Raw genomic sequence first — 12,697 nt, forward strand, 5'->3', positions numbered from 1 at the left:
CGGATGCCTTAAGTCCGGCTACTTTCTCTAAAACACACACCTGCATTATATGAAGAATTACAGTGAGAAACACATTAATTTCTTTCTCATATCACTAGTGGGTAAAACTTATCACAACAGATAATGTTTCCAGTTCACAATAAGCCATCACAGTCAGTACGTCATTTAAAAGTGGTTTTTGGTCTAGAATCTGAAACCCTTGACCTTCACTAAAGTATGGTGAGGAATGGCAAAATATTAATCAGCAGTATATCAATCATTAACAACGATAACAACTTAATCTGTAAAGTATGTCTTATTACAAGGTTTTACTGGTGGTTTTTCATTGTGTTATTGGTAACTGTGAATTAATGAATGACAGTTTAAAGCATTACAGAGCAATGTTTTTACAATTGGGACCTAATTTTGTTTGCTCTAGGCACGCATCAACAAAGGCAAGGAGGAAGACCAGTAAACAAGAACGTAAGCAATGCTGGTTTTAACATTTTAAAAAGTTGGCTTTGCAATTGTTTAGTGAGGGAAAAAAATGCATATAAATATCTATAATACGATTTTCTATTGCTATTCTAAAACTGTGAGTTAGCTGTAAAACCTAAGACATTCCCTAACATTTCATAAGACGTCTAATAGCTGTGGTATGGAGAACAGTGGTTTAGCCTGTGTCTAATACAAAAGTTTACTAGAGAAAATATTTGTTGCTGTGGCATAGACATTAATAATAATAATAATAATAATGATAATAATAATGTATACGATATATACGACGATAAAAAGACGTCATCACATAAAAGCAAGTCTATAACATTAGTTTGAAGAAGTGATTTAAAAGAAGTTATTGATTCTGCTTTATGGCCTATGATCAAAAACCATCTGTTTAACATGGCACCCAGACAGCACCTTAACTGATTAAACTTAGATCAATGATTAATTTTCACACCACGTTCCCCTGTTTAAAAGTGCAACACTGATTAGCCTAACAGAGACACCAGGATTAAAGCATATAATTTTAAACTCTGAGGTGATGAAATTCAGAGGGGTGGTGCATCCACCGTGTTCTGGTGTTTGCAGATATGCCAATAATTGTCTGGTGTGATGCTGTAATTAAAGGTTAAATTTAATTTGTGATTAGGAAAAAGCTTTAACTCCAATCAACTCCTTAATCAAATGATCAAAATGTTAACTCTTTATATTTCACATGCCACTTCCACAATCACACAAAAACATGAAGGAAATATGTATCAAGTTACCTGCTATTCCTTCACTGACAGTAGACAACACGTTTACTCGTTTATAGTCGATTTACCTGCAGGTCTGTGGACACTTCAGGGAACGTGACCATGTTGGATGCATAAAGGATCAGCTGGTGGCAACCAGGCCTGAGTCTCTTCACCATTTCTGGAGTCACTGTGATGTTGTGAGGAATATTTCCTCTGACCACAGATAAACCAGACAACATCGTTTCATCACTCTGGATTCTGTAGGTTACATTTGAACCTCCGGAAATAAAAGGAAAGAGAAATACATCACTGAAGAAGATTTCAAATTCAACATCTGAGAAAAGAAAATATACAAAACTCCAACACCAAAACCTGATACTTTTAACCAGTGATGTCAAATTTGACAAGACGAATTATGGTATATTTTCATCATGTTGGTCCCTACCTGCTTTTACTTCCATTTGAATATGAAATGCCCCTCCATACAGAGCTTTGCAGTTTGTTGCATTAAAAAACAGCTTTTGAGCATGGCACCCGATGACAGCAAGCTCTGTGACAGGTTCCAGGATGGTAATTGTTCTCTGGGCTGAAATGTGTGTGTCATTGCTGCTGCATTCAACTGCCACAACAAATGAACTTGGATAAGTATATTTATGTATCACGTTGCTCTTTAACCTGAGAAAAAGCACATGGAGAAACATTCATAGTTCGTCTTTGATTTCTGGACATAAAGCATTAATTCAGATTACATACAGTCTGCCATACACAAACCGGTACTTAAAAAACTGAATCAGTTGTTTTTCCAACAATGAAAATTGGAGATATATTCACATAAATGATTATAGACGTTGGTGTCTAATTTCATGGCAGTAGCCTGTGTGTTGACAATATGGTCTAATTAAAGATTATACGCTGCATGCATTTCTCGCTAACTGATTAATGCAGCTAGAACAGCTAGACTTTCTTTGTTTGGCCGAGACATGGCAACAGCCCAGCGACTTCTCCTGGCTGGTTGAATCCACTCCTAGTGGATTTGTTTACGTCTGTCAACCCCGTGGCTCCGGTCGGGGAGGAGGTCTCGCGATAATTTACCGCGACAAGTGGAAAGTCTCGCCGGTGTCTGTGCCCGTCTCCAGCTCGTTTGAATCCACTGTCTGCGAGCTGTTTGGTCCCACTCCAACCATCATTGCTACTGTCTACTGTCACTTTTGTATTGTTTTTATTTTTATATTTCATTTTTATTGTTGTTAATTAATTCTTAATATGTTTTTAATCTCAATTTGTGTAACTGTGTACGGTGTCCTTGAGTGCCAAGAAAGGCGCCTTTAAATAAAATGTATTATTATTATTATTATTATAATGAATGTAATAAAAGTAAAATTGCAGTATTACACAAGTATTTACCTGACAGAAATGTGAGGAGAAACAATCAGTCCATCATCTTAGATTATAAGAAAATCTTTCTCAGTTGCTTGTTTTTTTTTAAAACCAATTCCACGTGCAGAAAAACAACAGGCATTACTTGAAATATATTACTTCTGATGTGTCATATTATTTCGAGAACTGCATGAAAAATGAAAGCAGTATGTGGTCTAGAAACATTATCAACAAGTGCTAAAACATAATAAATTGACTTACAGCAGATGTGATTTTAGTGCATCACAGTTTCTTATACTTGGATTCTTGACATAACTAGTACATTTAATAATATATGACGATATTTCAGCTGTTACTGCCATTGATAAGCTACTATTTTGTTTATAGTACATTTGGATTATGAACTGTAAATGCAAACGTTTTAAACCCAATAATGTAAACATCCATCATACATCTAACCAAGAAGGATAAGATGGACCCATATACAGTTGTGTTCAAAATAATAGCAGTCCCACATCAATAGCAAGATAAATCACTGTTTTTGTCAGAATTTCAACTTCTACACTGCAACTAAGTTTCAAGAAGGTTTAGTAAAGGTATAGAAAACCAACAGACCCAACAGGCATGATGTGCATGCTGCTGATTCTGTGAAACTGGATCATTTACTGAAAGGGGCGTGTTCAAAAAAATAGCAGTGCCGAGTTCAATTAGTGAGGTCATTGATTATGTGAAAAAAATAGGTGTTAAACAGGTGGCCCTTATTTAAGGATCAAGGCAACTGGCGCTGCATATGCTGGCTGTGCATTTGTCCTTGAAAAACAGAGTAAAATGGGTCGTTCAAGACACTGTTCAGAGGAAGAGCGTTCTTTGATTAAGAAATAAATAAAAGAGGGGAAAACCTATAAAGAAGAGCAGAAAATGATAGGTTGTTCAGCTAAAACGATATCAAATGCTTTAAAATGGCAGCCAAAACCAGAAAGGCGAGGAAGAAAAAGAAAAACGACTATTCGAATGGATCGGAGAATAACCAAAATGGCAAAAGCTCAGCCAATGATCAGCTCCAGGAGGATCAAAGAAGATCTAAAATATTATCAAATTCAATTACTTTTTCCAATTTTCTTGCTTTGAAATAGAATGTGCAGTGTCCCCAATGCATTTGTGTTCATTAAAATACAATTTATTTGAAGAATTTTGAGGTTTACTCACCTTTTTAAACACATTGCTATTATTATGAACATAACTGTATATGCACATAATATATAGAGTGACAAACACTAACTGGCAGCATATTATAGCTTGAATCTTCATGCAACATTTTTTTAAGTTCTATATGGAGTGTTAATTTATTTTCTTTATTCCCTAAACCATCTGTATTAGTTTATAGGGGTATTCTGACAATTTAGTATTTACCTTTGTTAAAGTTGAGGGACATATTAAAAACTGAAGCAGCTGAGACAGAGATATGCTGACTTTTAGTCTCAAGTTTGGTGCAACATTTCTGATAATTCTACGTTTTTTGTTAGACCTTCCCTGACTGTTAGATGCTTATGCCTGTCACCATCCACGTCTACACGTTGTCGCCCTTTCAATCTGTCATAAAATTGAAGTCTCGAGTTAAACAATCACATCATCAGGGTTATAACTTTACAAGATCCTCCAGAGCTGCAGGAGTCAATATAGAAGCTTTCACATGCTGAGGAGTGCTCCTTGTTAAAAGTAAGATTAATGTGGAAAATCAGTAGAGTGCTGATTTAATTTTTTATTTATTTATTTATTTTTTTAAATTTCATTTCAAACCCACATAGTCTGTGAATGTTAGTACTCACCCCTGTGGACTCTCCAGATAAATGACACGGCCATCCCCGGTGCTTAGTCTGCACACAAGTTTTCTCCATGACAAATGTAAAAGCCACTTGATGCTGATGGTGATGTCATGAAAAACAGCAGCCACAGCGCTCACTGTCAGTGTGAGTCCTGGGGGGAGAAACCAGACCAGAAGTGTAGCAAAGTGCCTATAACCAACTGGGTTTCCAAATAACAAACAAGCACAGATCACTGTGCCTCTCCGCAGAGAGGCACAGATATTAGAGGGATATGAAATACAGCAGTGAGATCTGAGAGTTTTTCTGTCAGTCTCATGACTTTCTGCTTCTGCTATTTGGTCCATTTTTTGTTCTTCATTTGCTCTGTGCAAGTGTCTGCTTTGCTCATTTCCATTGATGAATGCGATATAATCACATGAACAGATTGAATAAATCAATTTTAACCACTATCATGAAATGGTTTTGCTCACATTGTTTTAACTTATTTAAACCAATCAGGATCAAAGATCATGCTGAAAACATTTCACACACATTTCAAGGCTATAATATAATAAGTCACTATGATAAAAACAAGTGTAGAACAGTTAGGTAAACATAAAATGATTCAAGATAAATAAAAGTACTTGAAGTTAAGAGTTTAGTCCAGTGGTTCTCAAACCTTTTCACAACAAGGACCCCTAAACTGACACAAATTAGACCACGGACCCCCATCAGACAAAATATTTGCTTTTATATGTTTGAAACCCATGACCAAAATAGTCATACATTCTGTCATTGTCACTTATGGATGGAATTATTGAGAAAATAAATTATTCCCCTTTTTGCTGGGGACCCCCAGGAATGTTCTCTAGGATCCCTGGGGGTCCCTGAACCCCACTTTGAGAACCACTGGTTTAGTCCAAGGTAAAATCAAGCAGATACTGTATAAAAAAATACTTAATAGAACTTGTCTGTGAAAAACATTTTAAAGCATGTGTTTGGGTTTAGTGCTTACATATATATAATAACACTCACTGTTGCTATAAATAGAAAATATAGGTAAAATAGGTATTTTTCATAGCAGACATTTTGACTTCCTGGAAAGAAGACATGAAAAACACTTAAAATGCCACATCATCATCACATTTTTAAGCTCTTTTTGCTTTTTTCTTACTGCACCTTCTTCTTTTGAAATGGTTCATATAACAACATGGAAACACATTCAGAACGGGTGGTGGTGATTGTTGCTTGACAAGAGCTACAGTGAGTTGATATCAGAAAGTGACGAATTAACATTGGTGTTGCTTTCCACAAATGGAGACAGTTCTTGGTCAGTAAAGGAATGAAGTTTGATGCTGAATTTACATTGTTGCTACTAGACTGGTAAATAAACAGCTGTTAATGCTAATGCTGGTTATGTAGCAACAGCAAAACTTACAAATGGCTCCTTTACGCCTCAATATTTTTTAAAAATAAAAAAGACACATATTAGAAATTGGAAAAACTTAATTGACTTTGACAGGTTGTCACGTTTTGTGTGGTTCTCTACAAATCTCTTTATTGGCTCGTCCAATGAATTTTGAAAAGACTGGATATACTATAGTAAAGGAGTGGTCTAAGAGACAATCAGACTTGCTTGTCATCTACTGGATGTAGAAAGTATGATTTTCCCCTTGAGAGATTTATAATTGAACTGATTGATTAGAATTAGTGTGACCGACCATCTTTGCAGTGGTAATCCACAGACAGGTAGCTCCCCAGCTGAGGGCAGGATTCACCAAAGGAGTTCACAACTTCAGTGATCAGGCAAACTTGACGGCCGCTGCAGTGGGCTGGAAAACACACAGAGAACATAATCAGCTATTGATAACACACGGAAATGACAATGACTTCATAGAAAGTTTTGCACATTACTACTTAATGTTAAGTGTTCCTGTGATGAAAGTTTGTGCTCACACAACAACCCTACAAATAACAACTCTTGTTGAATCATCATCATGCTTTTAAAATAAGTACAGAACAAATCACTTCATATTCACCCACACAAACTCATACAGGCCCATTCTGCTCATGCTCAGTTTCATGCTCAAGGACACTTTGATGTGCAGACAGGAGGAGCTGGGGAAACTTTCTACCACTGTCACTAGAGGACAATGTGTTTGACCCTCTGAGCCACAGCCACCAACTAATTTTCAACATTATAAAGAAAAGGCCTGTATTTCTAAACATTATGATGACAAGAATTTGTGGTATGTGTATTATGTGTATGAAATCAACATTGAATAATGTGAAATTCAGAAATGCTGAATCAGTCAAGGACAGCATGATGAAAACACTACATGCATATGAGAAGCTGTGTTACTATGGAAAATGTAAGCTTTGTAACATTACCAGGCATGAAAATCCCGCTCTCATACCAGACACTGGATAAATGCCAGATATTTGACATTAATGCAAAATCTCACATTAGAGATGCCTGAAGTGTAAACAGAGCTTCACTCCTGACAAACTGTGTCAGTAGAGGACTTTATCAGTATTATTATTGATCAGCTGCACAGGGGACTCTCTACACCTGTTCACCAACTGAAACTCTAAACACATGTCAAACACAGAGCCTTAGCAATACTCATTAACCAGCCTTAAACACACAGTAAAGGTGTGAACTGTCTTAACTTAAAATTGCTGTTAAAAGTGTTACCAGTTGTTGTTATTCATGGTCAGTTACAGTCAGTAAAGCCTGGTAAAATGTTGTTTGTTAATTGTTATTTTATGTCTGTTGGTGGTTTACTTGTTATTTTGGCTTTATCAATGACCTACAAACTGTGTTTAGTGTATCTAAAGTGTGTAAAATTTAAGAATATTGAATTTTCCCTACTGACAAATCTAGCTTAATCTTTACAGAGCTAAATGTACGATTCAAAGTTGAATTTGCTAAGATATTTGCTGCTGCTGGGTAGTAGAGTCTTTAACGAGGTTAATCACAACCACTGTGAGCTATTGCGACTGAAGTTGAACAACAAACAAAGCTAACAAAGATGCTAAAGTGCCGTTAGCGAGTATGTAGCCGGTGTTTATACATACGTACATTCAGTTGGGCTCCCATTCATTGTATTAACCCCGTCTTCCCATTTATACTAACCAACTCTCAGCAATGTCCAACACACATCTGAAACCTGTTCTCGGCCAGTTAAACCTTAAGCCACAGGCAAAACAAGCTAGCAAGCACGTCAACTAAGGCAACCGAACCAAACATTTTAACCCATTATTCAACAGTTTAAAACAAGAATACATTAATATATAAATCTAATATAAACTACCACAGTTAGCAGCCAACAGTGACTTACGTACATTTCAAGAGTTTCGACCACTTTTGTTGTAAATCATCCAACCTGCACTCACGTGATGTGACTTCAGGATGCGTTCACTGCATTTTTAAGCAAACCGACAGCAGACTATTCAAAATACTGCCCTCAACACTGATCCTGGACATAACTTTGCCCCGAAAATAGAAGAATGTTGAAATAATTTTCCAGGACATTTTGTATTTTCTTTCATTTTCTATGACTGTCGCCAAGTGCTTACTCATGGTGGTAATTGTTGGGTCTCTGTAAGGGGTCTCTATATGGAAAGTGTTTTGGGATAACTTCTATTATTTTGTTTTATTATTGGCTTGACTTGCTATCTAAATGTTTCCTAAATTAGTTTAGTCTGTGTTTAACTATATCTTGAGGCGATCACAGCCCAGTTAACGTCAATAACTATAGCAGAGCTAATGAATGTTGTGTTAGCGACACATGATGGTATGAACAGTGTTGCTGGTTATTGTCATATATATGTTTTGCACAGCTAAGTCCTAATTAAATGTATTGCATCAGCTCAAGGACATGATGGTCATATGAATTTTAAATGATATGAGTGTATTTGATTATGTTTGTCTATGTATGTCAGCCTTGCTGACCTGCGCAGTATGTGCCTAACCCGTACCTCTTTCCCGGTGCATGCTGGGAAAGGCTCCAAAGCCCTGAGACCTTGAACAGGATGAGCAAGTTTGGAAAATGAATGGATGGGTAATTTCCCCCTCCCGTCAGTTAAATGCGTGAATCAACATTTACTGAAAAATAGATGGATATCATTTATATATCTCTCAAGCTATTAAGCTTTTAAGCTTTTATTGTGTAGCTTTTCTTCCGTCCTGAAGGACAATTGTCCTTTTCAAATAATAGCCTGCAGTGAGACAATATGTACTTTGTCCGGTAAAAGTGGATTCGATTTCATCACAGTTTTGATCCATGCAGTGAGGCATGTGTGTTTGTCATCCTATTCAGATTTTTTTTTTCTGTTGGGTTCAGCTGATTTAATGAGAGTGACTATTATGAAGCTAAAAGTGAATATTGTGCAGATCAGGTCAGTTAATTGCTGTTGATTAGGTAATATTATAACTAGTATACATCATTTCACTCATACATTCAAGTAAATAATCATGAATTAATGTATGTTTTTATTACACAGAGAAAACGATTTGACCATGTTTTACCTCTAATTGACGCTCCAACATCCACCCAGCCACACTGATGTTGTGTGGATGTTGATGGTTGGGAGAGCGTGGATCGACAGTAATGAATGTTTTTACGACCGTAGAAGCCACTGTCTATGATTAACACATGACCAGGACCACACTGCAAGGTGAGGTTATGATCCGCACACACAATGGATCTCCCAGACTCTGGGGAGAATACAAAAACAAAGTGGTAACTCATCATGGAGTGATTCAGTGAGCTGTTCTGTTCAGAATCAGTACATGGGTCAGTACGTACCAAACTGGCAGATAAAATGCAGTTTTTTGTAGCAGTCTGTTGTGGCGTCCCATTGGAAGCCTGAGTCTTTTAAGATGTGTCCACAAGCTGCTCCTGGCTGCAGGCTGCTCACCCAGTTTGAATAGGTGACATGTGAACCATCCAGCCAAGAGAGAACACCTGAGGATGGAACAAACTACTGCTGAAATGATGAAATGTTTGAGCTCTTTGTGGTAAGAAAGATTTCATACTTTTTCAGATGTTACATTTATCTGTAGTGAGTAAGATTCACAATGTTACAATGTCATTGTGTTTTATTTCATTTAATTTTCTTTCACATATACTCAAAATTGGTAACTAAATTGGATGCACTGGGCAAAATAATGAGGCTGGGTATGTTCTACACATTTCTTGAACAAATCTGATCATTTAACTCAAAATATAGATAGATAGATAGATAGATAGATAGATAGATAGATAGATACTTTATTTATCCCCCTAGGAGAAATTCATGAATCTATAATTGTAATAATATAAATGTTCCTTCACCATGGGACCTAATATGCCATTCTGCTGCTAAATAGAATCTGTATAAATTTAAATGTGGATGTGAATTAAGGTGAGGCTGCTACCAAATTCTTCTGGTATGAAGTATGAATTACAGCTGAATAAGATCAATGAATACATCCATAATGCACCAACCCAATGATCTCTATCTCTAGAGAAAAGTTTAATGTTATTCCAAATGGTATTTCAGTTAATGGAAGTATCAAAGGTAATACAATATATCCCTACTCCAAGCTATACTGTGTCATCAATAATTTCTAGTTCATGTTCTTTAACTACCACACTTTGAGATTGGAGGAATATTTCATTTACTGTATAAGAGGGTAATTCTGTTTGATATTGGATACTGTAAATGTAAAAAAGATAGAGACTTTTTTTTTCTTAATCTTGTAATTGCAAATTATATTATAGGGTGTGGGTGTGGGAATTCATTTCTCACTCCACTGATGGAAGGAAAAAGACTTTACGCCTTTTAAAACCCTATAATGGAATGGATGGATGGAATAATGAACAGAAGACAGTGAGAAAATATCCCAGTAAGGCTAGCTTATTTTTCAAGACATGGAACAACTTTGAAAATAAATTGTAAATAAAATTGAAATTGGACACAACTGTGCAAATGTTACCATAATGTAATATTTTAATTTAATAATTTTGTTAATCACTAATGCTTAACTATATTCTTCTCAATCGTTTGACAGGTTAATTCAAATGCATAAGGGAGGTAAAATTATTTTTTGAAAGATTTCCTGTCTTTTTGTGAAGTGTGTTATTTAATCAGAGACTTCCTGCACCTTCAGATTTAGCAGTTTATGATTGAGCTCACAGTAGCAGTTGTCTGTATTTCACAGTTCTCCCTTCTTACCGTCCACAGTTGCAGAATATGACAGTTTTGGAGAGGAAGGAGGTGCTAACCCAAGCCATGTGTCTTTCTCAGGGTCCAGATGTCTCTGAAGGAAATGTTGAGTCTCTTCATCGGGGATAAATGCAAGGTGTCCTCCACTCTCCTCACACCAAGCTTGAGCACTGAAAAAAGAATGCAGATGACCCACAAACTCATAGCAGGAGCCTCCAAAGGCCTTTTGATCTCCTGGGCAGGAAGCAGTACCCTCCGTCTTATCTTCAGCACATGACAGACAGCTGACGGTCACCAGGATTAGCAGCTGCAGAAATGTCCAGCACATCTTTTCTGTTTTCACTTTAAAAACAAAATGTTACTCTCATGTCTCTTTTCAACTTCTTGACGCTTTCATTGCAGGGGTCAAAATAATATTGTTTTGCCCTCTTGTCCAATGCTCTCATATACACACCCTGGTGACACCCTGTTTTTAAATGGGTCTGACATGCACCTTTGTCACACATCTTTCTGCATTGAGTGGAAAACTGTTTACTTAACAGCCAGGCTTTCCCAAAAACCAATGAATGCACTGCCTTTGTGCCGGAGCTGCAACAAAAGCAAGAGGAGTTTCAAACAGATGGCAAGGTACATGAGGTTACCAATTCTTTACATCATGATAAATAATCTACCTGTATTTTTCTTTTTTCTTTTGTTGTGAAAAATTGCTGAGTCACACAACACCAAATGATGACTCATCAATGAAGGAAAAAGGATCCCAAGGTTACTCCTCTATCAGATAAAACATAAAAGTTGCATTTTATTTAACCACAGGTATAAAGAGGATTTCAAATACACATAAAATGCAACACATAAAAAAAAGGTTCTCAGTGAAATTAAAATAGTACAATAGATAGCAGTAGATATAGGGGTTCCAAATTACACATATGTCAAGTTTTAAAGTGGCTATAATCAATATATTTAACAGATGAATCATGACTATGTGTATGTCCAAGGGGTTGTTCGCAAAGATCATCCCACAAAAAATTATTATCAAACTGTTCAGTTCTCCTCAACTCTATGGAGCATTTAAACATCTTTCACCTCATTGTTTATCCAGCTGCAGTTTGACTTCTTCTTCATCCATTTTCATGATTTTCTTCTCGACACACAACAGGAACTTTATTCAACCAAAATTCATCAGGTTGCCTGAAACATGACGCCACATATGTATTTTTCTCAATATGTGATGGATGTGGAAATAGGGAATTTTTAGCTAATCATATATGACTGTGTAATATATGACAGTCCTATGACGTCCCACCCAGCATAACTTTACAGTTAACAGTCCTAAAAAAAAGTTCCCATAATCAGGGTTAATATATTGATAATTTTGTTTCATTAAAAGTGCTGTGATAGAAATCTGAAAATAAACAGTTGACAAAAGGATCAAGTTGTCTTTGTATATTTTAATAAGAGGTTTGCAAAGGATCAGTGTACAGTCACACAGGGTGCAGTTACAGACTGATGTCAAACAAAGAGTGTACATGTATTTTATAGAAAAAAAGAAAGGAGGCATGGTCAGGATGTGTGTGTGTGTGTGTGTAAACAATTCTGGGTTCCATCCTGACTGTCTAACCGCCGGAAGAAGCAGGTGTGTGTTCAAAGATAAACTACTCCTTAGTTTGTACCGGACAGTACCAGATAAGGAGCATACATGTGGGAACAGATTCACATTCATGGATATACAAAGCCAGGTCACACAAAGTTCAAACCAGGTTATACAAAGTGCAGAATATGATTTTTCTATTACAGTGCATAAATACATGAAAGAACCAAAAAACAAGAAGAATGAAAATAATTATTTCTAATATGATATGTCAGCCTCTCTCGCTCTCCAATAGACTTCCAGTGTTTCCTAAGATTATATCCAGCTCATCACATACAAGTATTTTTCTACATCTTTGCTGTTACATTGCACTTGGCTAAATGTACAGCATACTGTAGATGACTCACATCTCAGTCACACCACACAACGCTCAGTTTGAAATTTCACCCTGCGTACTGCACAAAGGGCCTTTGCCAAATAAAGAAAATCCTCTATCT

Source organism: Seriola aureovittata, chromosome 11 (assembly GCF_021018895.1).
Source record: "Seriola aureovittata isolate HTS-2021-v1 ecotype China chromosome 11, ASM2101889v1, whole genome shotgun sequence".
In the NCBI taxonomy this organism is placed as follows: domain Eukaryota; kingdom Metazoa; phylum Chordata; class Actinopteri; order Carangiformes; family Carangidae; genus Seriola; species Seriola aureovittata.